General features: G+C 36.9%; 1 protein-coding gene across 15 annotated transcripts in view; it reads right to left on the bottom strand.

The window, feature by feature from the left end:
- Nucleotides 1–26,028, bottom strand: part of FOXP1 (forkhead box P1) — a 671,450-nt gene that overhangs the window by 585,879 nt on the left and 59,543 nt on the right. Inside the window, exon 1 of one of the 15 annotated variants that reach the window (XM_074198733.1) lies at nucleotides 4,623–16,209. The exons of the other annotated variants lie outside the window; for them this stretch is intronic. The gene's annotated coding sequence lies outside the window, so the exon portion shown is untranslated. Of the gene's footprint in view, nucleotides 1–4,622; nucleotides 16,210–26,028 lie in introns of those variants that run through there. 15 annotated transcript variants of the gene reach the window in all.

Below are 26,028 nucleotides of genomic sequence, written 5' to 3'. Positions count from 1 at the left end.
AGTCAGTGAGAAAGTCAAAGCCTACAACCTCCTAAACAGCAACTGCTCCTCTCCTACCAAAGAGGCCTTAATGCAAGCACAGATGCTGGGGTTTCTCTCCTCCCACAGGGAAAGGATCCAAATAGAATCCACACCTCTGAAGCAATTTTCTATTTTGCCATAAATGATCCAAAGAAAAGTAAAGTTTTTTCCCAACATTAGGATCCTCAGTAAATGCTAGTATGTAAACTCCTAGGCCAAGTTACTTACTATTTATATTTGTAAGAGAAAAGGAGGGAAAGTGTCCAGGCACAAATTACAAAAGAAAAAAAATTCTGAAATAAATATTTCTAAAGGAATTTATCAAATAATTCATAAAACATATTTTTCAAAAGGGAGTTTGTTTTACCCTCTAGCATAATCTACATAGTAAAACTATCTTTAACAATTTTAATGTACCCACTAATACTTAACAGTCCATCATGTAAGACATTGAGATATATGTTCACATTTCATGTCCATTAATAATATTTCAACCAAGCTTTACAGTGTTTGGCATTTCTTTTCCGAGTGATTCTAAAAGCCTTTTCGATCCATTAGATATCTAAATTAAATCAAACAGTGTATCTTAAATAAGCCCATAAGTCTTTGGATATGATGCAACAAAGTTGAAATTTTTATCTATTGCGCACTTTAACTCAATAGATGATATTTTTTTGTTCCCCTGCCGTTCATGGGGATCCTGCTGATTTGGCCAGACTACGAAAATAAACTTCAATGATCAAATGCAACTGCAACTTTCAAAGTAGGAACCAAGGCAGACACAACAAACCACAGTACAGGCAGCCGGACTTGTCATAATTCATGTATGTGGAATTCAACTGGAACAACGTTTACAGAGTGCTAAATTTCTGCCACTGGCACATAGCCTGCAGAATGTCAAATTTTGAAAAGCTGCTGATAAGACATTCCTGATTACAAGTCTACGAGTTGTACTATTAATCCAAAAAGATTTATCCCAACATGCAAACAGCCTTTCCTGTGTCATCTGAGCCAGAGAGTGTAGGGACTGATACTAAAAAGGTACCAAGGGAGTAAAGTGGGTATTCTGTTCATTCAAGGGCAGACATTCTTAACATTTTGTGACATGGTCCCCATCTCCATGCATAAAATAGAATAAATTTACAGTACTGCAAAGGAAATCAATTATCTTGAAATAGTTATTGTGATATTTAAAAAAAAAAACTTGTCCATAGGGAACTCCTCCCTAAAGTAATGGAATAAATGCTTTTAACTAGTTTTAAATTCAAACCATCAATTTCTGTCAATAACTTATACTGGTTTATAATTTCTAGACAGGAGCAAATATTCAAAAATGCAATTCTTCATTACTTTCAAAAATGCAATTCTTCAAGACTTAAATGCTGAATTTGATTGTGCAATCAAAGGAGAGAAGCAGCTGCAGTCCTACTGTGAAGTCACACAAGTACAAAGATCCAGAACTGGAAAGAATCTTAGAGACCCTGCTCCGGCGGGGGTCAGGGAAGTCAAGAGACTTGCCTATAGTCAGACTGGCATTACATATTTAAAATAAGTTTTGACCTCAGGTCATATGATTCCAGCTCCTTCTAAGGTTGCACACCGCTTCCTGTGAAATGGAGATAACCTTGGGTTCTTAATAGCCATTATAGTAGCACTCTACCATGTCTTAGAAAGTTGAAAATGAGGCCAGCAATGGACTCATGCATGTTGGTCAAGAATCAGCCTTGCTAAGACCACATGGTTCATCATCAGGTAGACAACAAAGAGGTGATTTTTGGAGGTCAGAGGGATGCTGTGGCAACTCATGAAGACTATCCACTGAGATTATTTTTTTTTAATTTTTGAACAAGTGACTTTTCATACATGATTAAAATATTCTTGTTTAAGAGTAAACATAAGGGGTAGCTAGGTGGCATAGTGGATAAAGCACCGGCCTTGGAGTCAGGAGTACCTGGGTTCAAATCCGGTCTCAGACACTTAATAATTACCTAGCTGTGTGGCCCTGGGCGAGCCACTTAACCCCATTTGCCTTGCAAAAACCTTAAAAAAAAAGAGTAAACATAATACTCCCTCCCCCAAAAAATATAAAGTAAAACAAAGAGGAAAAAATAATGTGTTTCAGTCTGTGTTCTGAAACCATCAGCTCTGTCTCGAGTGGATCACATTCTTTATGATAAGTCCATCACAAAAGTAACTTCCATATTTTTTCCACTGTTGCTGTTGCTGATTGTAATTCCCTCCATTCATACCTCCCCACTACCATTTAATATATTTTCTCTTTCCTTTCATTCTATTCCCTCCTCTAAAATGTACTGTAGGGTAGTTGAGTGGTGCAACGGACTGATCACTGGCCCTGGGGCCAGAAGGCCCTGAGCACACCATACCACCCCTGAGACCCAGCAACCACTTGGTCCCATGGTCCTGGTCAGGCCACCCAATCCCAGCACCTCGCAAGAAGTAAAAAAAGAAAATGTGTTATATCTAACTATTCTCTCCTATTATCTACCCTCTCCTCTATCACCCACATTCTCTCCTTTTTACTCTAGATGTCTAGAGTGTGTATGCTGTTTCCTCTCTAAGCCATTTCTGATGAGAGTGAAGGTTCCCTCATTCCCCTCACCTTCCCCTTTTGCTATCATTACAATAGCTCATTGCAAAAAAAATCTTTTATACAAAATATCTTAGCCTATTCCACCTCTCCTTTCTCTTACTCCCATTACATTTCCCTTTTAGCTATTGGCTCCATTTTTACAATATCTTCAAATTCAGCTCTCTCCTGTGCTTCATCTATAAAAGCTCCTTCTACCCGGCTCTACTAAATGAGAAGTTTCATATGAATATTATCAGTATCATTTTTTTATGCACAGAATACATGCAGTTCATCTTCATCAAGTCCCTCATATTTTACCCTTCTCCACTCTCTATGCTTCACCTGAGTCCTGTATTTGAAGATCAAACTTTCTGTTCAGTTCTGGTCATTTCAAGAGGAACATGTGAAATTCCCCTGATTCATTGAAAGTCCATCTTTTCTGCTGGAAGAGGATGTTCAGTTTTGCTGGGTAGTTGATTCTATGTTGCATTCCAAGCTCTTTTGCCTTCCAGAATAATATATACTAAGCCCTATGAGCCCTTAATGTAGTTGCTGCTAAGTCCTGTGTGATCCTGACTGCAGCTCCATGATATATGAATTGTTTCTTTCTGGCTGCTTGTAATATTTTCACTTTGATTTGGGAGTTCTGGAACTTGGCTATAATATTCCTGGGGGTTGTTTTTTTTTATCTATTTCTGGGGGAGATTGGTATATTCTCTCAATTTCTATTTTGCCCTCTGCTTCTAGGATATCAGGGCAATTTTCCTGTAGGAATTATTTTAAAATGAAATCAAGGTTCTTTTCTTGATCATGATTTTCATGAACCCATTAATTTTTAAATTATCTTTCCTGAATCTGTTTTCCAGATCAGTTGTTTTTTTTTTCATTGAGATATTTCACATTTTCTTCTAATTTTTCATTCTTTTGGTGTTGGAAGTATTGTATCTTGGCTTCTCATAAAGTCATCAGCTTCCTTTAGCTCCATTCTACATCTGAAGGATTTGTTTGCCTCAGAGAGCTTTCTTATCTCCTTTTCAATCTGGCCAATTCTGCTTGATTTAAAGCATTCTTCTCCTCAATAACTTTTTTTAACTGTTTTATCCATTTGACCTATGCTGGTTTTTAACCTGTTATTTTCTTCAGTATTTTTTTTTTTTTGGATCTCCTTGACTAAGCTGCTGACTTCTTTTTCATGTTTTTCCTGCATCTCTCTTGTTTCTTTTCCCAATTTTCCCTCTATCTCCCTTACTTGATTTTCAAAATCTTTTTTGAGTTATGTTATAGTCTGAGTCCAACTCCTGTTTTTCTTGGAGAATTTAGAAACAGGAGCTTGTACTTCCTCATCTTCATATCGAGTATTTTTATCTTTCTTGGGTTTATGGACAAACTATTTCTCAATGGTTTCTCTTTTTTTCTCTATTTACTCATTTCTCTAGTCTGTGCCTGGTTTTGGGGTGCTTCCTGAGCTTTTGAGTATTATTGGGACCCCCCAGAAGGATCTCAGTGTGTGAAACTCTGACTGCTCTCCTGGTCTGTGAATGACCATACAGCGCACCCCTCTGCCATGGGGCTGAGGTGGAGAGTACCCTGTTCCATGGGGGGGGTCTAGAGTGTGATCAAGATCTGAATGTTGTCAGAGCCCCAGAGTCCTGTTCCAGGTACAAAGGACAGACCTCAGAAGTCTCCCTCCCCTACCTTCGGTAGGCTGAACACTCAGGACTCAGTTGCCTGGAGGCTCCCGCTTGCCAGCTCCATGCCTGCTTCCACTTCCTAGATCTGGGCTGCCCCAGCCACCTGGACTTCATGCTCACAGAGGTCCCCCGCTATTCCTCCAAGTTGTGCCTAGTGCTCCCCGGGGTGCAGGTCAGAAAACTGCTTCTCTATCCACTGAGATTATTAAGGAATTAGGATCGACACTAGCACGAGGGGGGGGGGTGTCCAAACTGATTATGTCCAAGATTATTGAAACACCCAAGTACATAAAGATATAGGCATGTATACACAATGATACCTCAGCCAGAAACTTCTCCAGGAACACAGAGTCAACTTGGACATGGAAACAGCTGGGGGTGGGGGGGCTAAGGTCCCAGCAAGCCAGGGCTCAGGGGAGGGGCTCTCATAGTCCAGGCCCCAGAGGCAGTAGAAAATCCCAGACAATCTGAAGGAGGGCAGAGACAAAGTATTAAGAAATTCAAGTCTTTGGTCTCATCCTGTATTATTCTTACTTCTTACAACTTTTTGGCAATGCAACATGCCTCTAAAATTCATTTTCTTGAATAGAAACATCAAGCCAATGTATATATGAATATTCTGATACAATTTTAACATGGAATAACATTCAAAAAGAAAACTATTTAAGAAGTTAAATTCATTTCAATTCTCCTTTTTCAGAATAAAATCCAAATATTCCAAGTGAGACAGTAATAAATAACAGAATAAAAGAAGCAAAATAAAATTAATTTGGAGACTTCCATACCCCTCCCTCACCCTTTTTCAGGGGTAAGAGGTCCAGAGGTTGGTATATGGCATAGATTTTTCAGACGATTTTAAGTGATGATCAATTTTGCTGACTTCCTTCATCTTCTTTATATTTTTCTTTAAAAAAAAGTCATTGTTGGAGCAGCTAGGTGGCACAGTGGATAAAGCACTGGCCTTGGAGTCAGGAGTACCTGGGTTCAAATCCAGTCTCAGACACTTAATAATTACCTAGCTGGGTGGCCTTGGGCAAGCCACTTAACCCCATTTGCCTTGCAAAAACCTAAGAAAAAAAAGTCATTGTTATGAGATGGCTATGAGTAGAAAAAGATGAATGCTGGAAGAAATCCTGGTGATATAAAAAACAAAAGAGATCAATAAAATTATTATAAAAAATGAAAAATGCTAGTTTTCCAGAATTCTAATTTGTTTTCCAAGTAGTAAGTCTGAATTTTGCTCTTCAGCGTAAATTGTCATAATCTTAGAAGTATCATTGTCTATAGAGTAATAGGGAAAGTTCACTATAAGAAGGGGGCAACTAAATAGAGTGAAAAAGTATCCTGAACCAAAAATGAGAAGACATGAGGGTCAGTGTCAGCTCTGGAATTCTGGGCAAATCATCTAACTGCCCTGACCTTCAACTTCTTCATCTGTAAAATGAGGGGTCTCACCCCATTTCCTTTACACAATTGCCACCAGCACTGTCATCTAAGCATCTATATGTAAGGTTTACAATATGCTTTAGACATTATCATTTGAGCTTTACAATAATCCTGGAAGGTAGATGTTATTATCCCCACTTTACAGATGATGAGACTAAGGCTGAGGGAGGTTAAGTGATTTGTTCAGGGTCACACAATTAATAAATGTGACCATAACTTGAAATCAAATTTTCCTTCCTCTTGGCGTTAAAACTTCTTACTGTAAAATTAAAGTTATTTGTAAAAAACAAATGTTTAGGGGCAACTGGGTGGTGCAGTGGATAGAGCACTGGCCCTGGAGTCAGGAGTACCTGAGTTCAAATTCAGCCTCAGATACTTAATAATTACCTAGCTGTGTGGCCCTGGCAAGCCACTTAACCCCATTGCCTTGCAAAAACCTAAAAAAAAATGTTTAAATTGACATCTCTCCAACCTACCTTGCTTTATTTCCCATTCTATTTCCCCTTCCTGTACTCCATATTTCATCTCAAGTCAATGCTTAGTTAATTCTTGAATTTGTTCCTTTCTCTCCCATGTGGTAATAAGATCCTTCTCATCATAATTCAAACAACCTTCTCTCTCTCTCTACTACTCTTCACACTGCCCAGTCTGACTATTCCCTCCTTTCATTGGTATGCCCCAGAAAAAGGTAATGCCCCTCAACCTTAAATGATATGACAGCACGTTTTTTAGATTTCACCTTTGTCCTTTTCACTTTTTTACCCAGTATCATATTGTATTATGTACAACTTAATCTCATTGTTAGACTCTAAGTACTTTGATAGGTCTTTTCCCCCCTTCTTTGTGTCTCAAGCACAGCACATCATGTGTCTAATAAATAAGTGCTCAATAAATGTGCTATTGTTGTTGAAGATGATAATAAAAATAACTCACACGTATGTAGAACTGCAAAGCATTTTTACATATTTTATTTCGTTTGATGAACTCTAAATTGCCAACTTTCAGCTCTAAAATCTTGTGATTCAAAATCCAGCCTTGCTTTCAACAAGTTAAGGTAAAAGGCACTAATGCTCAAGGGAAGAAAGGAATACAGTTCAGGGCATTGTTGGATGAATACCCCATGTGATATCATTGAAAATGCCTCTACTTTTCTAAGATTGACTTAGATGAAATAGCCAACTTGCACTGCCATAGATTAACCCTGAAGATAAACATATCATGAGTGGAGTGACTTTCTCCTATTGTATAAGAAGTACTACCTTGTGCTCATGAAAAAAGCCAAGGGGAGAATTGGTCTTTTCTCTCTTATTGATCTTTGCTTCTTGCAAACACTTAGTACCTTAGGCTATCCAATTATAGAGTCAGTTTTTTGTGCAATTGTGCAAAGTGTGAAATGCAGAACTCCCTGTCAACAAACTGGAGTAAGATCTGAATTCAATAACAAGGTAAAATTCCCAATTCCATTTGGAAATGTGAGCATTTTGGCTGAGTCCCTCTAAACCCCAGGCTGTCCTGGCAAGCAACATTAAACATATTTAATATAATATGGCTAACTAGTTTGGGGGCCAGATTTCCAGAGGACTTCCATTAATCTACCCACCTAGATCATTAAGGAATAGCATTCTGCACGCACTTAAATACCCATAAAGCATGTGGTATTAAGAATTCCCGATCCATCTTTGACAACTCTATAAAAATATCTAGAAAGACCACTAATTTTTGACTCATTGAGTTGAGAACTTAGGAAGATGTTAGAGATCACTTAATCTAAGCCTCTTATTTCATAGATAAAGAAACTGAAGGGCAGTTATATGGCACAGTGGATAGAGCGCTGATCCTGGCAGGAGGACTTGAGTTCAAATCAACCTCAGACACTTAATAATTACCTAGCTGTGTGATCTTGGGCAAGTCTCTTAACACCACTGCCTTGGAAAACAAAAGTAAAAACAAAAAAAAGAAACTGAGGTCCATGGTGGTAAAAAAAAATGTGCCCAAGATCATACAATTTGTTAAAAAAAAAAAAAAAACATGAGTCTAGAACTTCAAATAAACTGCTCTTCACACTACATTCTATCTCTGTAAAGCATAGAATAGAAGATAAGTGAAGTCCCCAAGTCTGCTTTAATATGAAGAGTCTAACAAATGCTCAGCAATCCTGGGTTTGACAATCTGACCAGAAAGTAAATATTCGGATAATTACTCTGACACATTGCTTAATTTTGTATGTACAGCCACAACCTTAAGGTTGAAGCCACCTGTCTCTGGGTACTGTATTTTTGACAGTGAACACAAATATGGTGTATAAATTTTAGAGGAAATATCTATGTTTACTATCCACACCACATCCTTTCTGAATTTTAAGCTCACATCTTAAATACAATTTTATTTTTCTGGTTTTAACTGCAAATATGATTCAGTTTTTTTCTCAAAGGAAAATTTCTCTAGCTAAATGATGTATATATATTTCTCACTGACCTCATTTTACATAATAAAAATGCTTCTTATTTGTTCTAGTGAACTCATACAAAATCTCTGGAAATGTACTTTTAAGACAGTGGCAATTTTTAAGCTTTTATTAGTTAACATAATGATATGAGACAGAGGTCATCAAAATGCCTTTACAAGAAACAATAGAATAAGACTGAACAATCATATTATAAAAATAAAAAAGACCAATGTTGGAGGGAGAGAAGGAAAAGTAAGATTTATATATGTATGTGTGTGTGTATGCAAAATCACAAACACTAAATAGAAATATGTTCCTGCCATCTAATCATAAAGCACCTTTAGTGCAGTTTTTTTAAGCCCAACATTAAAAAGGTCCCTTATTATTAGGATGATGAGATCTTAGAACAGGTTTCTTAACCTGTTTGGGAGCATGGAGCACATGGCACCTTTTGGCAGTCTGGTAAAACATGGTAAAGCCTTCTCAGAAAAATATTTTTAAAGGTATAAAACAAAATACATTAGTTTATAAAAGAAAGCAGTTATGGAGTTATGAACTTTTAAGCCAAATTCATAAACTGCACATGTATCACACATATCTTAATGGTTTCAGAAATTTCCCTCTGTCTTTTTTTGGTAATGAAGCAGGTCAGAAATGATCTTATCTGGGAGACAGCAGGGGACACAGTCTAAATAATTTATTTTTATAAAAAACATTAGTACCCCAAGAATCTAAATGCTACCTTTTTGAGGGCACTCTCTTCCTTGACACAGATCATAATCCCTTTATGATCTGTTAAAAAGAGTTAAAAAGAGCTAAAACTGAAATCAATCCCCTCGTTTTTACAGTTGAAGACACCGAGGCAGATGGACTTCAATAGCTGTGATGGCAATAACATTCATCCTCCTGCAGGCAATCTGGTGATGAGCTACCCTCTATTGCTAGGCTAGTTCTAAGGTACAGCAATTGAGACCTTCAATTAAAGACCCTTCTAGTTTGACAGAACCTGCCAAGACTAATACTCTCTTAGATTCTTAGAGAAACCAAGATGACCTTCAGGCCAAGAATAAGTATCACTGTAATATGTCAGTAGAGACAATTCTACAATAAATCTTTAAATGGGGAAACAAAAATTTGAGTCCTATCCCCAAATCATGGTCTTGATTATTTTATGTAAAATGAAACAATTTAACTAGAGTATGGCACTGGCCATTTGTCAATCAATTAATTAAAATAACTTTTAATCACACCAATGAAAAGTGTAATTTATCAATTTGAAAAAGAAGTCCATTTGGAATGTAGAAGCATACCAAAATCCTTTGCTCCATATTAGCGTTCTTTCATTAGACTAAAACTAGGATAGACTTATTTACATTGGACTAAACACACACACACACACACACACACACACACACACACACACACACACGTGACTTATAAGATACAAATACCAAAAAATATATTTCATACTTCATGTAAAGCCATGGCATCAAAAAGAGTACAAAAGCAGAATGCCTCCAAATGACAGAAATGTTGTCCTGTGCAACAAGAGCAAATAAGTAACAATGAATAAATGCAACTGTCTATAAATGGAATTTATTAAGGATAGTAACCAACCAGGCACCAGGGATTCCATTATCAAGTAGGATTCTGCCTCTCTTTCTTAACTGTCAGTAAAATGCCTATTATCATAGCGGTCAAGGAAATAATGTTTATTTGACTATCAATGAAGCAACTTGGCCAATCAAATGTGGATAATTAGTACTATTATCTCCAGAGTAGAAACAGTTTTCCATGAACAATGGGTCAGTGACATCACTTCTTTTTATTATAAGTTTTAATGGTGGGGGTGGGAAGGGAATTCACCATCTTACATTATTTTAGGAGACTGCTAGATATTTTGGATCATCACTTAAATTAAGGGGCCACACTGTTAATAAAGACATTTAGGACACTGACAGTACAATTCTAGTGCAGTCAATAATAGGACTGTCTCATCCTAAATTCCTTGACATAATCTTAACTAATAAATTCATCAGAAAACGGCAGAGAATCTTACAGGATGTTTTGCAGACAGTTTCGTGTTCTGTCAAAGTACTTATCTAACAACTTTAATTATTTTTCTCTTTTCTTTCTGCATTGATATATTTTGTTTTGACACAGCAGACACTTCCTAACAAACACCCCCAACAAACATGGGTACGGAATATATTACCCCAAGAGTTATGCAAAACTACCCAATAGTGCTTGTAGCTCATGGCTCATATGTGTCACATGCAACTTTTGTAGCTTCTCCCTTTTTAGTAGAAAAGAAGACATGTTCTTTAACTTTAGTAGTTTGATGCTAACATTATCTGTTGTAGCTGACCTGATTTCTGAAGCTTTCATGTGATGTCATCACTGTCTAAGAACCCTAATTAATGAAAGCAGACGGCTGGCCCAGATGATCTTGCCAGAGACCTTTCAATCTCTATGTAAGCCTAGGAACCTACCCTCTCTTCACTTACAGATTGAAAAGAGAGAAAGATTTAAACAATACTTCTTGTATTGTCTGTATCAGAAAATATAGGAAATATAGCCATGTATGCCATGCAATAATAACCTTCTAAATTTAGAATCTGGGTACTTAGGAGAGGAAATAATATTTTATCAGTGACATACTTCTTCACTTTGTACCGGTTCATGGAAATCTTCTCAGGCTTCTCTATATTCCTCTCATTCATCATGCCAACACCCCATGATAGTTCTAAATAAAATTTTGTTTAGTAAAATTATTTTTCAGCTTTTTAAAAGTCCATATTTAGACTATGTTCTAGCAGTTCTTCACTTCCACATTCCTTTATTTCATGTACATGATCATTTTTATTTCCTCAAGAAAAAAAAGATTTTAAAAAAAATTATAATAGTAAAAGTAATATACTTTTTCTCTAAAAATCTAAAGCCCTTATATTATAATTAATTACTTTGTCCTTAACATCAAAGAAACCAGATGTTAATCCTATTATTTCAATTCTGAGTAATTATCCATGAAAAATAAATTTGATAAAATTTTTCTTTATCTTAAATAAAATATTTCTGATCACATCAGAAATAGGAAAATTTATCATCTTACACATTGGTGTCCTGAAAGTCAGATTTTCAAAGTGCACTAATTACCTTCATATGTATTCAGTTTCTTCATCTGGAAAATTAAGCTGACAGAGTATACACATGGTCTATTCAAATGTCCCAGGGAGGAGTTACTTACTACTAAGTTTCCTTTATTAGCAGAAGATTGTAAAACTATCTCACAACTAATTTTCTATGTCTTTTTTCTAGGATTGTCCAGACATATCTAAGTCCTTGCTCTCTGCCATGACTGACCAAATCTCTTTCCTTTAAATGCATTTTTCCTAGCCTTTAAAAAGAACACTATCCAAGAGTTTAAACAAATTTAATGTTCTTTTGGGAAGCTCATCATTTCTTGAGGTTACTTATTTCTATGTTGAGGTCTTTAACTTGAGGTTACTTATGTCAAGCTACCTGTCCCTATCTTTTGCCTTACTGATCTCACTAAACTCTTGGATCCAACCAAAAAAAGTATATATCATTCCAAATTAGGCATTCCTCTATCTCAAGGTTTTAAAAAAAAGCAACTTTTTTTAAAAAAATGAGGGTTAACTTTTTGAAAACATCAAGGTAGATAAACTGACAACTGTTATAAACCTACTGTACATTCTTTCCCACATTAGGATGTTATAAGTACATTTTTAAAAAGTGATTACAATTATGAAAAGCTCTCCTTTTTCTGGCAAGATACATTTCCCATAATCTCAAAAAGAGTGCTAGGACATAAACAAATACCTTTTCCTCTCCTTATTTTCAAAATGACTTTCCATGGACGTTTGACCAAATTTGAACAGGAGCTATTCAATGTGATGTCTTTTTAAGAGGGACCATTGTAAAATGAGCCATGCGTATGCCAAAACATTCTCAGAACATATCATTTCACATCTGAGAACCAAGTTATATGAATAGACAATCTTCTGCTTTGCCAGAGAGTACAGGACAAATTTGCCAGTAGGTATAGTAAGGGAGGAACAACTCAAGTTAAATCTAGTATAATCCCCTATTATCTTTAAAGATCTCCCCAGCTACCCTGGGACTGCTATAAGCCCTTTCTCCATCCTATTATGTATATGTGAAACTAGAACACAAATGAACCACTCATATACTTCTGTTTGCCTCATCAATTCTACACCTTTAGAAAAATAGATCATTTTGCATTCCTTTCCAGCACTGGAGAATGGTTCACATTTTTTGAAAAACATATATCTACTTCTTAGAATATGTGCTTAGTGAATTCCCAGTAGGAGCCTGGCTGACCCTCTACATTTTCCCTTTCCAAGGAGAAGGAAAATATTCCATCCTGTCTAACTCCACAGGAATTCTCATGAAACTGCATCAAATGAGAATTTCAGTCTGTGTAATTAAAAATTATAATAATCCATCCTTAATGACTAGGTTTGAAGATATCTTCACAGATTCATGATTTTACAACTGTGGGACATAAACTATTCCTTTTCCCATGTATTTTCTTCAATAGAATGACACCAACTGACCCTGGAAATTCCATCTACAATTTACTCAAATGTGACTCAAATCTGAAATTTTCTAGCAAAGAGCTAATCCCAAAATGTGGGAAAATGACCCCCGGAATATCCCAGTGAGCTGGCACTGACAAACCAAGTGAATTTACCTCTCTGAATGTTCTCAAGTAAATCACAACACAAAATGAACACTGGATGTTATTATCTGAATGTACAAAAATGACCCAACTATATCACCGTATGCACCATCCAGTACATATGCAAATGAAAGCGGATGAAAAACAGACAACTGCATGAACCAGGGAATCTAAATTTTAAAGAGTATTCCCATTTGCTCCTAGAACATTATAATATATACCACTGACCAATGGAAGGTTAATTAAGCCTTGCCTCTAATATGTACCCAACCTTCTTAAAACGCTTCAGACTTGGTACATTTTCAAAATGCTTGGCCTGCGAGAAGAACATGTGGGCAGAAATAAAGGAAGCCAAAATTACTACAAAGGGCTGTTAAAAATTAAAATGAAAAACAGCCACCAGCAAACACCCCAAAAGCAACCACCCACAGCTTAAAGAACCTCTTTGATCTGGTAGCCCAAGTAGCAACAGTATTTATATAGAGTAGCATAGCATTCAAAATAGTAAACTCTCATTGGGCTAGCTGCATGACCGACACAGACAGGTACAAAATCTTATCTTTCCTTGTTGGCAGATCTTAATAGCTGAAATATTTTCAATATTTATTATTTTTCTTGAGATAAAATCTACTCTTTGAAAGAAAAGAATATAATATATAAATAGATAGGATATATGGTCAAGCTCTTTTCCTGCCACTTACTAGCATTCCCCTATAGAAAATGGGGAGCCAAAGTATTTGGTAATTTACCTGAAGAAAACAGCACATTGGTATGAGAGACTCTAGGTTCAAATCATACCTCTGTTCTTAGTGACATAGTTCTCAGTTTCCTCATATATAAAAATGAAGGAAAAAGAAATACATGACTACTAAGATTCATTCATTCGTAAGTATGCCTGCTTATCACTTACTCCCTGATAGAAACAGTTTCCAAATTAAAAATACTAAAGATTTATCCATAAGCAATATACTCCTTCTGCCTTTTCCCATGGGCAACAGTGAAATGATTGATTTTAACAATTATCTCTTCACTACATTAATATGCCATCATCATCATCATTATCAGAAATGCGAACAAAATTACATATTTGGGTTGGTTTTATGATTTATGAACATTTCTTTACAACAATCCTGTCAAAGACAAATGCAAACATTGTTATTCCTATTTTACAGATGAGCAAACTGAGGTTCCCAGAGCTAAAATGGTTTATTCTTTGTTCCACAGACAAGTAAGCAGCAGAGCCAGCACAACAAATCCACCATCTAGAGTCTTTCTTCTTATAGAAAATACTAAGAACATATGAATGTATATAAGGTAATGAGGATGACAATGATGATTATAAATACCCCAAGCAACATTTTTTAATCTATAGTTTTAAAAAAACTGGCTCTTCAGCAGGCATGAGAGCAGGGCAAGTCCCAAATCTATGCTTCTCACAATTTCTAACACAACATGCTTCATAAATGTCTCCCAGACCTATCATCAAAAGTTCAGACCTCTTTCGGAGGTTTCAATCTCACAGTTCCAGGTATCAGCAGGGTACTAGATAGGATCATCACATGTCGTTCCCCTGCTTCTATTTAAACATCATCTTCCCCTAAATCCTCCTTAAACTTGGAGTTCCCTTTGTCTTTTTCCTCTCCTTTACCCCCATTTGATTATTACTTCAAATTGTATCTACCACTTTTGCATTTTTATTCTTCCCATCCCAGTTCACATTCTATTGGAAAAGAAAGAAAGAACATTGGATTTGGAGCCTGAAGACCTAGGTTCAAATCTCAGCTCCTCTATTTACTATCGGTATGACTTTGGATATGTCAGTTCATCTATAAAATGATGGAGTGAGGTCCATTTATCTCCAAGGTCTAATCCATCTCTAAACCCATAATTCTGTGACCTTTAATACTTTATGTCCAAGGCTCCTCATCTATTTCCCTATTACCATTTCCTGTCCATCAATTCTTATTATCCCTCCCCCCAAAAAACCTCCACACTCTGTACCACTGCCTTGGTGATCTTCCTTTGTAAAGTCAATCCCCTTAAAAATTTTCCAGGACTAAAGGACAATATCTGTAAGACAAAATATGAATTCCTTAAATTGGCATTGAATGCTTTTCCTTAACTGCTCCTAACGATTTTTGTGCACTTTCTTTCCAACTCTTCCTCCACATGCCCTTCAGGTTAAGTTCATTGGTTTGACTCCTCACGTGCCATTTCAACAGAGAGGTAGTATTTGGTTCCTTGAATCATGTGATCTCCTTTTTTCTGGTAATCATTCATTAGGGACCTTCCATATGTAGGCACCGGAAATACATAAGTCAAAAATAAAAGTCCCTGCTTTCAAGGAATTTACATTCTATGAGAGGTAGCTGTGAAGCAGCTGGGATTAAAATCAGGAAGACCTGAATTCAAATCTAGCCTGAGACGCTTATTATCTGTGTGACTCTGGACAAGTCACTTAATTTGTTTCCTACCATGTAAGATTTTTGTGAGGATCAAATGAGGTCACATTTATACAATTTTACATATGGATAACTTAGCAAAGAGTGTGGAAACAAGTAGGCTCTATAAAAATGCTTATTCCCTCCCCCCACTTCCCCTTTCAAATTAGAGATAAGTAATACTACCATAAGCAAGTAAATACAAAAGCTATGTCCAGGCCTGAAGAGTGGTTCAATGAAGAGCCCCCACCTCTGGATCCAGAGGAAATGAGCACAGAATCCATTGTTCATGCTGATCAGCCATTTCTTATCTATGAACCTCAGTTTCCTCATCTGCAAAATGAGGAAGACGGACTAGCTTGCCTCTGAGATTTCTTCTAGTTCTAGCTCAAGGCATCTCAATTTAAAGTAATTTAAGTGGTGGTGAGAGGAAGAAAAGAAAGAAAGGCTTTGAGTGGGAGGGAGCACCTTGGAAGAGGGAGTCTCCTGAAACAGAAAGGAGTTGGGAGCACTTCCCAGGCTCGGAGGATCCTATAATCAAAAGCCCAGAGGCAAGAGAAAGGGCTGGAAAGGAAACATGGCGCAGACCAGTCTGACTGGAATTCATAATGCATGAGGGAAATGATATAGAAGCCAACCTTCATCCTTCATATCCTCTTATCTGGCCTGGACTGACATGTCAACTAAGCATTAGAGCAACTCTACTCAGATGTTTGAAGAGTGCTAAACATCGAAGACACAAAGACAAAAAAGCGAAGGGTCCCCTGCTCTCAAGGAGCATACATCTATCAAGGAAAGACCTAGTCTGAACTCATCTTTCCCATACCTTAGCTCTAATAAGGAGAGAGGGAGGGAGGGAGGGAGGGAGGGAGGGAGAGAGAGAGAGAGAGAGAGAGAGAGAGAGAGAGAGAGAGAAGAAGAAGAAGAAGAAGAAGAAGAAGAAGAAGAAGAAGAAGAAGAAGAAGAAGAAGAAGAAGAAGAGAAGAGGAGAGAAGAGAAAGACGGAGGCAGAGGCAGAGAGAGAAAAAGAGAAAGTGTACACATCTGCCAGTTCCTAGTAGCCTTTCTTCACAACAACTCAGGAGACCTGGGAATTGGGCAGCCCTGATAATCAACCACATCCTTTGGCCATCATTGACAGCAACAGCAAGGTATTGTTGGTTATATTTTGGTGTTGATACACAGCTCCTCTCCCCTGAGGGTCAGCTCTCTGGGGACAGTGGCTTTGGCACCTACCACAATGTCTGTGTATAGCAGGTGTTTGATAAATCTCTGGCCATAGATTGATTGCCCTGGGTGCTCTGGGAAATCCCTAGGCAATGGAAAACATCACCCTCTGCTTCCTTACTACACAGTCTTACTCCCTCACTGTGGCATGAGTGGCATGAGCCAGCACACAAAAGACTCGCTACAGAAGGTCTGGGTCTCGATACCAAACACCTGGATAACCTTGGACAAATCACTGATCTCCATGGGGCCTCAATTTCCTCTTTTATAAAATGAGGAAGTTAGACTCTGCTCTCCTGCATCCTTTCTAGTTCTAAAACCTGTGGTTCGAGCATCCCAAAACCCCAAAGACTGAGACATAAGATAGGATGAGGTGACAGAGTGTGGCTCCTTTTGGCTCCATTTGGTCCAAGTTAGTTATTTGACCACAGTCTCCTTCTGTTCCTTCAACCTAAGAAATAGAAATATCACTAACACTGATATAGCACCTATGATGCTTTACAAACATTACTTCAGCTGATCTTCCCAACAACTCTTGGAGGTATTGTTATCTCTGTTCAGTGAATTTCAGTTTGTTTATTTTTGTTTTTGCAAGGCTATGGGATTGTGACTTGACCAAGGTCACACAGCTAGATAACTATTAAGTGTCTGAGGCTGGATTTGAACTCAGGTACTCTGACTTCAAGGCCAGTGCTCCATCCACTGAGCCACCTAGCCACTCCAGTCCAATCACTTTCAATAATGTTTAACTCTTCAAAATTCCATTTGGGGTTTTCTTGGCAAAGATAGTAGAGTGATTTGCCATTTCCTCCTCTGGCTCATTTTACAGATAAGGAAATTTGAGACAGAGTTAAGTGACTTGTCCAAAATCACACAACTAATACGTATCTTGAATTCAAGAAGTTAAGCCTTCCTGACTCCAAGCCTGGCCCTCTATTCATTGTGTCACCCAGCTGGGAGGTAACACGTTATTATCTTCATTTTACAGTTAAAGAAACCAAGGCAAGTAGGGATTAAATGTTTTGCCCAGGATCACACCTGTTCTAAATCTCTGAGGTCAGATTTTAACTCAGGTTAACTAAGCTAAATTCAGGTTTAACTCCAGGTCTAGTACTTGACTAACTGTTTCCCTTTGCTTTTATTTGCTCTATACCTATGTTATAAGAGTAGTAGGGCAGATGAGGGAGAATGGCAGAAAGAAAAATGCAGCTTAATTCTCTTTTAAACTTGGATAGTAATCAAAGGTATTCTTACATTAAATAATATCATAGAATAATATTCTTAAACTTGACTGAATATTATTGAAGAAGAGAAAAAAGCAAACGTGATAAATTTTCGATTATCTGTGAGTACAATATCCACTTTCTCTATTATCTGTGGCAAATACCTAAATGCACATTGGTTTCTCCTAGTGCCCATTTTTCTGGGTTCTTAGCAATCTCACACTTCTGTTAGGAACTGTGAGTACAGGCAGCACATACTCATTTTAGCATCATACTAAACACAAAACATAATTAGGAAGCAAATCTGTGATAGCCAACATGATCCTATACTGAAGTCCCTAATCTCTGCTTCTGTTCACACACCATGATGGCCATGCATTAGCAGAAGACTGAGCTCTTCTTACACACACACACACACACACACACACACACACACAAATATGTGATGAAGGATGAGATATATAACAATCTCACAAAGAAGAGGAGTGTATGATGGTGAGTCAGGCAACAATAGCAAGCTCATGTCAAAGGAAAAGTTGGCACTGCCCATTGACTCTCTAAACCCATCAAAGATACTCTAACTGAAGCTTTTGGAGCTTTATTTCTATTGAAGATGGAAACTTCTTTCCCAAGTGCCCCAAGAAGGGCCCAGGAGATGATATGATGCAGTGGGAAAGGCTACTGGACTAGGCATCAGAAGAGTTGGGTTCAAGTCTCGATTCTGCCCTCAACTAGGGATGACCTTAAGGTAACAACATTTAACCTTTCTAGGACTCAATTTCCTTATCCATAAAATTAGAGGACTGAATTCCATGAATGCCAAAGTCCCTTCCAGTTCTCACTTTCTAAGAATTATATTATTCAGGATATAAAACAAGGATTTATACCAATTAAAGGAATAAAATCATTAATAATATTATTTTGCATACAGAGTCTTGATTTCATTTGAGCACATTTATTTCTATCTAGGAAGATGTCATAGGTTGGTAGACAGAGGTCCAGTCTAGGGGTCAAGAAGGCCTGACCCTGGCATATATTAGCTATCTAATCACAAGCAAGTCTTTTAATTTTTTGGTACTCTCAGATGGTGGTGATTGGTGGAGGGAATGTCCACACAAGGAGTTCCCCATGCCAATAAACTCAGTCAGACCAAATAAAATACAAATACCTACAATTTAATAAGGATACGCTACTTTACTGATAATACTTCTTCACTATCAAAGCAAAACATTGTATAAGGAAAGCAATCCACATTTCCTTTCTCACATAAAAGGCATCAAGATACAATAAAGCTGTAGTCCTGACAGATACCCAAGTTTGAATCTCAACTCTAACATTATTAGCTGGGTGTCACAGTCACTGCCTATTGATGAGCCCCAATTTCCTCATGTATAGAAAATGGATAATACCATTTACAATTACAAATATTTTGCAAAAATGTTGTATTTGCAAGATCTAGTATTATTATTAAGACCTGAAAGATAGGTATTCAAACAGATATCTACAGATAGTTCTAGAGTGACTATCTATAGTCAGAGCTATATATATATTTAAATCATATACACACACAAATACAAAAATGTTAGTATGAGTCTCTCAAATTCTGATCATATATAATAACCTCAAAAAGAAATCTAGAGATAAAGCAATAGAGAAACATATCAAACCAATGATAACTTGGTTTTTAATCATTAAAAAATCTGCTAATCAGTCAAATCTGATATCATATTAATACCTTATATTTTATGAGATCACAAAAGCTAACAACCCTAAAATATGGTAAAAGTCACTTCTCCCCACTATGACTTGTATTTATCATCCTGAAGTATCTCCTGTTTATTCATCTAAGCTCAAGACTTTATTATCTTTGTTAAATTATATTAGACATTTGAGTTAGGCTTTTTAAGATCAGCATTATTAATCTATCAAGTCTCTAAAATGAAACTGTTTCCATTATCACTTGCATAGTTAAGTAGCAAGAGCAAAGTTCTTGGGACACAATGAATTTCTCATATGTTCACTTTCATGGACATAATTCAATGTTATAACAAACATGGCCACATAAAATTGTACAGTCACATAAAAATAACTAAGAGTGCAAACAATCTCCAAATACTATTCCATTCAGCAACTCCAAGGAAACAGTTCCTGAAGGTTATCAAAACAATGGAACCACTGTCCTGCCAGAGTCACATCCTCTAAAGAATGAAGGAAGCTTCTTCTCCAGTCTCTCAGAAGAATCCCTGGCTGATGTGTAAATCACCCAGAGCTCAGAAGGACTGAGTCCTCCCAGGACACAGAGGGATGGGGTGTGTCCTCATCCATGACCTTGCCATCTCTCTGTGACAGTGAAAATGAACTTCCTGGCAAAATGCAAATACATTTAAAAAAAATACCCACGCCAATTAAGACACAAGTGTTTAAAGACATGAGGAGTAATTACAAATGTATTATTCATACCTAATTTACAAGATGTACTTCTTTCAGTAAAATATTAAACTGTTTACATGCAAGCAGGATGACAATTTCCAAACTGTCCATGTTCTCCTATGAAGCCAGACCTATTAACCACCCAGCAGCTTCTGGGAGTCTTACAGTGAACACACAGTACGTAGCAATCAGAAAATGTTTGACCTCCCATATCTACTTGACCCCACAGAAATGCAGACTTGCTTGCTATAAAATCCTAAACAATGGGGCAGACAAGGTCACAGGGTCAAAACAAGTATTAACAGGTCATTGTGCAGCCCACTTGGGAGCAATTACTTCTGGTCATGGCTAAGTGGACACTTGATTGAATACCACTAAGACAGCTCACATCCCACAGATAACAATCCTCACAGCGATTAAGAATTAAAGCCCCCATGATTCAGCCTTTATTACTCAAATGAACCTAACCATTCCATAAAAAACTCCGGGTATATGCATGATGCAAGGTCTAAATTGAAATGCCACCTCATTAAACAATAATATCTAATTTTATCTAAATGAATTTTCATGAAAGTACGCCACACAGCTCAGGAATTTTTAAAATGAATTATCACAAGTGATACATAATTTCACCAAAACTGCTGCACAAAAAAATTAGCTTTAGAGATGAAAGGAAACATCAATGTTGAATGAAACTCCTATGCCTCTGGGACTTTAGATAGGGTTAAAAAGAAACGAAGGATTCCAACAAAGTAATGTTGATAGTTTTCTATCAAATCAACAATTTCTGTCTAAGCCAGGCACTTTTACTGGGGACGGATGGAGAAAGAACAGGAGGAAGAAAGATCAAGGAGAGAAGAGGGGAAAAGGAAGAGTAGGAGATGGAAAAAGAGGAGACAGAAAAAGACAGGGAGAAGATGGGCTAAAGAAGGAAGAAGAAAGATTATGGGGTAGAAGTAATTTGGAAAATGGGGTTGGTAGTGGCATGAAGGAAAAGGTTACATTATTTTGCATAGGGCTTTAATTGGATAACTCTATGTAATAAAATCCTTCCCAACTAATAAGTATTCAGAGGCATGATTCTAACTCAGATCTTTTAATTCCATCCAAGTCTAGTGACTGATTAAACACAAAGCATGCAAAATGTAAACAAAAATCTTATCTTTAACAGCTCCCTTGGGGGAATGTTATCTAATAGGAAAGTACTAAATATGTGAGTATGAATCCAACCCCTCATTTTAAACTCTTACAATGGGGAAATTTGGGGACTCTCAGAAGAAATAATCATGCTGAATACAGACTCTGACCTTACTGCCATTTCAAAAAATATTTGACATTTTTGGTAAATTTCAGGTTCATTCTTCATTTCATTAAAAGATGAAATGATGCTGGGAAGAGCAAAGAAACAAATAGTGTCATTGTGAGGTTACCACATATGTTTGTTTGGGGGTGAAGTATAGAAAAAGAGTTCACTGAATTACATGCGAGTCGGGGTTGAAAGAAAAACAGTGCAACAGAGTTAAAAAAAAAAAACACCTTCATATGATACATATGTCCATCCACACTGTGACCCACAGATTCAGGAGTAGATCACCTACTGGGAACATGACTTTTAAAACTCAAAAGACTTCGGACAGCCGTTTGCTGTTTCATGCTGTAGTGTGATCCTTCATTCACATTATCTGCTTTAAAATGAAATTGGTTTCATCTGGCAAAAAAGCCTGCTATACATATGTGCTGATTGTTTTTTGCCTCTAAATATTCTTTTCTGAGGGTTATTTTAATACTCTACATTGTTACATTCAAAATTGAGGTCATTAAAAGAAATTTTTTGGATGCTTTAGAGATGTAAAAATATCGAAGAAAAGACCAAAAAAGGTGTTGTGTGTGTGTTTTTCTAAAACAAAGCCGCACACCCCAAATGCAGCTGCCCAACAATATAGGCACTGTTGTGGTTTCTTTTTCGTTCTTTTTATAAAAACATGTTTGTGCTTTCACCTCCCAACCCTTGCCCAGTGTTAAATAAAAACAACTTAAGTGTATTGCTGACAAACAGGTAATACAAGTAGAAACATTCCCACACATCTGAGTCCTCTGGTGGGGGGGGGGGGGGAAGTATCCAAGTGAAAAATTTCCCCCACTCAAATAAATAGTTCCCTTTCCAAAGATAATGTGCAATGCATAGTAAAGTAAGCACAATTTATTTTAAATATCTTTTTTTAAAAAAACAGCCAATTATGGACTAGCCTAAATTGAACTGCCAAGAGATCTGATTAACTTCTTCAGAACTGTGAACATCATGTAAATACACATAATTGTGACAAATAATATTTGACCTCCTGGGGACTTAAAATATGTTTGAATACCAAGCACTCAGAGTTAAGTGTTCCTTAAAAATAGTAACATTGACTACAAAGGTCAGAGCGGAACTAAAAGTCAGAGATACTCTGATCCATTTGCCTTAATTTTTCATTTAGATCACAACTGTGAATAAAGTAAATATTTTGAAATAAATATATAAAAAGAAGTTGGAGTTTGAAAATCCATGGTTAACAATGAATATTTCTCATAAACTAAACTGTGACTTCCCAGTGTAGTAAGAGATCCAATGATACTGGCTTTCCCCAGAGAGAGTTTATCATTCAAAGCTAAAAATTAAAATACATAAAATAAATAATATTAGAAATAATGTATTGTATAATATTGCTTATTATTAAATATTATTATAACTATCAAAGTAAATATTTAAATACCATTAAGGTGTTTTGAAAACAGAAATACAAAATATAAAAAAAATCATTTTAAAAGTATTCAAAATCACTAAATGTAAATTAGAACAAACAAGATATAAACTTTATAACTATCAAACAAGAAGCCATGGGGGGAAGATGTGGGAAAAAAAAAAAACCATTGTTGTCAGGGCTGTGAGAAAAGAGGCACAAAATTCACTGCTGGTGGAACCAGAAATTGTTTTTATTGTTCTTGAAAAAAATTTGGAGCCATGCAAAGAAAAGTATTTGTTCACATTTTGTGACCCAGAGATCTCAGCATTAGGATTGTATCCCAAAGAGATAACTGACAGCAAGCAAACACACAAATGTAGAAAAAAAATTTATCAAGGCATTATTTGTCATATAACAAATATCTAGAAACAAAATGTGCACCTGATATTTGAGCTGAATAAAGTAGTATATGAAATAAATAGAATATTAATGTGCCAAAGGGAATGGGAAATATGAAGGCTACAAGGAAATTTGAAAAGATTTGCACAGTCACCCAGAGAGAAGAAAACAAAACCTGCAAAAGTAGAGATGACCACAGTCAGGTAAAAGGAAGGAACAGTGAGAAACAATAAAACCAGATTTAAATTCAAGGAACTGGTTTCACTTATCCAAGTAAAAGAATGCTCAACTTTAGGTTAAAAATAAAATCAGCAAATTCTAAAATGGAAAGTGACATCAAATCATTCAATTTGGCAACCATGCCTAGTTGTTTTGAGGAAAATACACATTGTAGGGGTTCACAAGGGTATTAATTGATGAGTCAAAATCAAATTTATTAATTTTTTAAAGATATAGACTTTTTAATATATTTATTTTAAAGACATTTTTCAGTAAGGATCTAAATTCTAGGTTTTAAGAAATTGATTTTTTATTTGAGCAACATGATTTAAATAATTCTGGATTTACTTTATTAAGCATATACCAGTAATATTTATTAGCATACATTGCATCTTAATAGTCAGAAGAGTACCTTCTCACTCTTTGGAAAAATTAACTCAAAAGTGGAGCTGAATTACCCATAACAGGTCGTTCTTCTCTTAGAAGTCATCTGCCCAACCCCCTCATTTTTGAGATGAAGAAAGCATGTCCCAGAGAAAGGAAGTGACAATTTTGTGTGATCATTTCAGAAACAAACTCCATGTATGAAAGGAAAAGTAGATATTGTAAAGAAAAAAAAAAGCAACATTTGGGGGGAAAAATTCAAAAAAATTTTCTATGTTAAATCTCATTCTGCTTTGGTCAAGATGCAGGTTATTCAGAAGATGGTCTATCATTGACATGGTATGAATCACTGTAGTGTGTCAGAAAAACTGATTCTGGGAACCAAGAGATTTGAGGTTGAGTCCCAGTTCTATCATTATCAGTTGCCTCAGTTGCCTCACCTGTAAAATGTGGCTATTAATGTTTACATGACCTACTTCATAGGATACTGTCATGAGGAAAAGGATTTGTAAACCTTAAGGAGTCTGCATGCTACAGTGCAAAGAGAGCCAAGGGAAGAGTCCGAAAAAGAGACACTCACTCATGCTTGCACCTGAATCCTGGCCCTGTGGCTACTCTCTACCTGTGTGACCTGAAGTTTCTTTAATCCTTTGGGTCTTGGTCTGCTAATCTGGAACATGATAGGGGTTGGACTTGAGGAGCTCGGAGGGTCCTTCTAACTCTAGATCTAGATGCTAAGAGCATCTGAACATTTTCTTTTCAGAAATGAAGAGGGGATGCCTTGGCAAAGACGGACTTTCCCAAGTGCTCTGTTGTTAATTCATCTTGCTTCCCACCCACCCCCCCCCCTTCCCTCAGAATTTGACTTGAGCTTTCCAGATCTTTCAATTTTCCCAAATCTAATCCAACAAGTGCTTTGTACAACGTATAACAATCTTGTCTGATATCCAGTTTTCCTATGTTGGAACTTCAGAGTTCCCATCTGAATATGGTCTTTGTTCTTTTTTTTTCTTTTACAATCTCTACCTCAAAATAGCATCTATTCTACAGATGAAGAGCTCCACATGTAATAGCAAGTAATGTCTTTCTGACTGGTGGTGAATTACCCAGGAAAGGCAGGAGATACAAGTTCAAATTCTGACTTAGGTTTCAAGAGTTGAGGATTTCCAAGGTTTCTGGGGGATGGCCTGGAGGGGTCTCGCGTCAGCACCTCTTCTGCAGCAGCATTGAAAAGCCCCACCTGATCCATGTGGAACATGACTACTGTGACAAGGACAAGAAATGGGAATGCGGAAAAGATAAGTAAGGTCAGGGAGTGGCCTAATTCCCCTTTCCCTATTTTCTACAGGAAGTCTCTGGTGGAGGAAGAGTCCGCTCCAACTCAAGGCACCATCAGATGATGTGCCCCAGGAATATAATCTCATCCCCTTCCTTGGTTGCTCCATCTCTGCAGCAGCATTACATCATGTTTTCTCATTTACTAGGATGCAGACGTATCACCACCATCTTCTCTTTGAAGCGAAAGACAGCTTGGGCCAGAGAGCTTTATTATATACATACATATATATATATATATATATATATATATATATATATATACATATATATATATATATATATATATATATAAAGTGTTGTTTTTTAAATGTGAGTATCTGTGCCCAGGACTGAGTAGGAATTGAGTTGGGGGGGGGGCAGTTATGAGAAAAGGGTGACTAAAGGTGTGGGAGGAGAGAAATTTCTGTAGAATAAATACTCCCAAACTCCCAAAAACAATAACTCTCAAACTCCAAGAGCAGTTGGAGGATGACATTGTAGGCCACTTTGGTTCAATGGGTATTTTTTTGGGGGGGGGGCTGCAAGTAAGGAAAAGGAAAGAGCTTCTTTCACTGGTCTAGATAGTGTGGAAACTCTCTTCATTCATGCACTCAGAGAGCCTGACTGGGACAGGGAGGGACTAAGCCATTTGCCCAAGGTCACACAGCCTGGTCTTGCTGCCTCCCAGATCATTCCTCTCTGAGCTGCTGCCTCTCAAGACATAAAATGAGAAAAAGAAAATCTA

This window comes from Macrotis lagotis, chromosome 8 (genome assembly GCF_037893015.1).
Source record: "Macrotis lagotis isolate mMagLag1 chromosome 8, bilby.v1.9.chrom.fasta, whole genome shotgun sequence".
Classification (NCBI taxonomy): domain Eukaryota; kingdom Metazoa; phylum Chordata; class Mammalia; order Peramelemorphia; family Peramelidae; genus Macrotis; species Macrotis lagotis.
The sequence above is the reverse complement of the archived record's forward strand: the minus strand, read 5'-3'. Positions and strand labels throughout refer to the sequence as shown.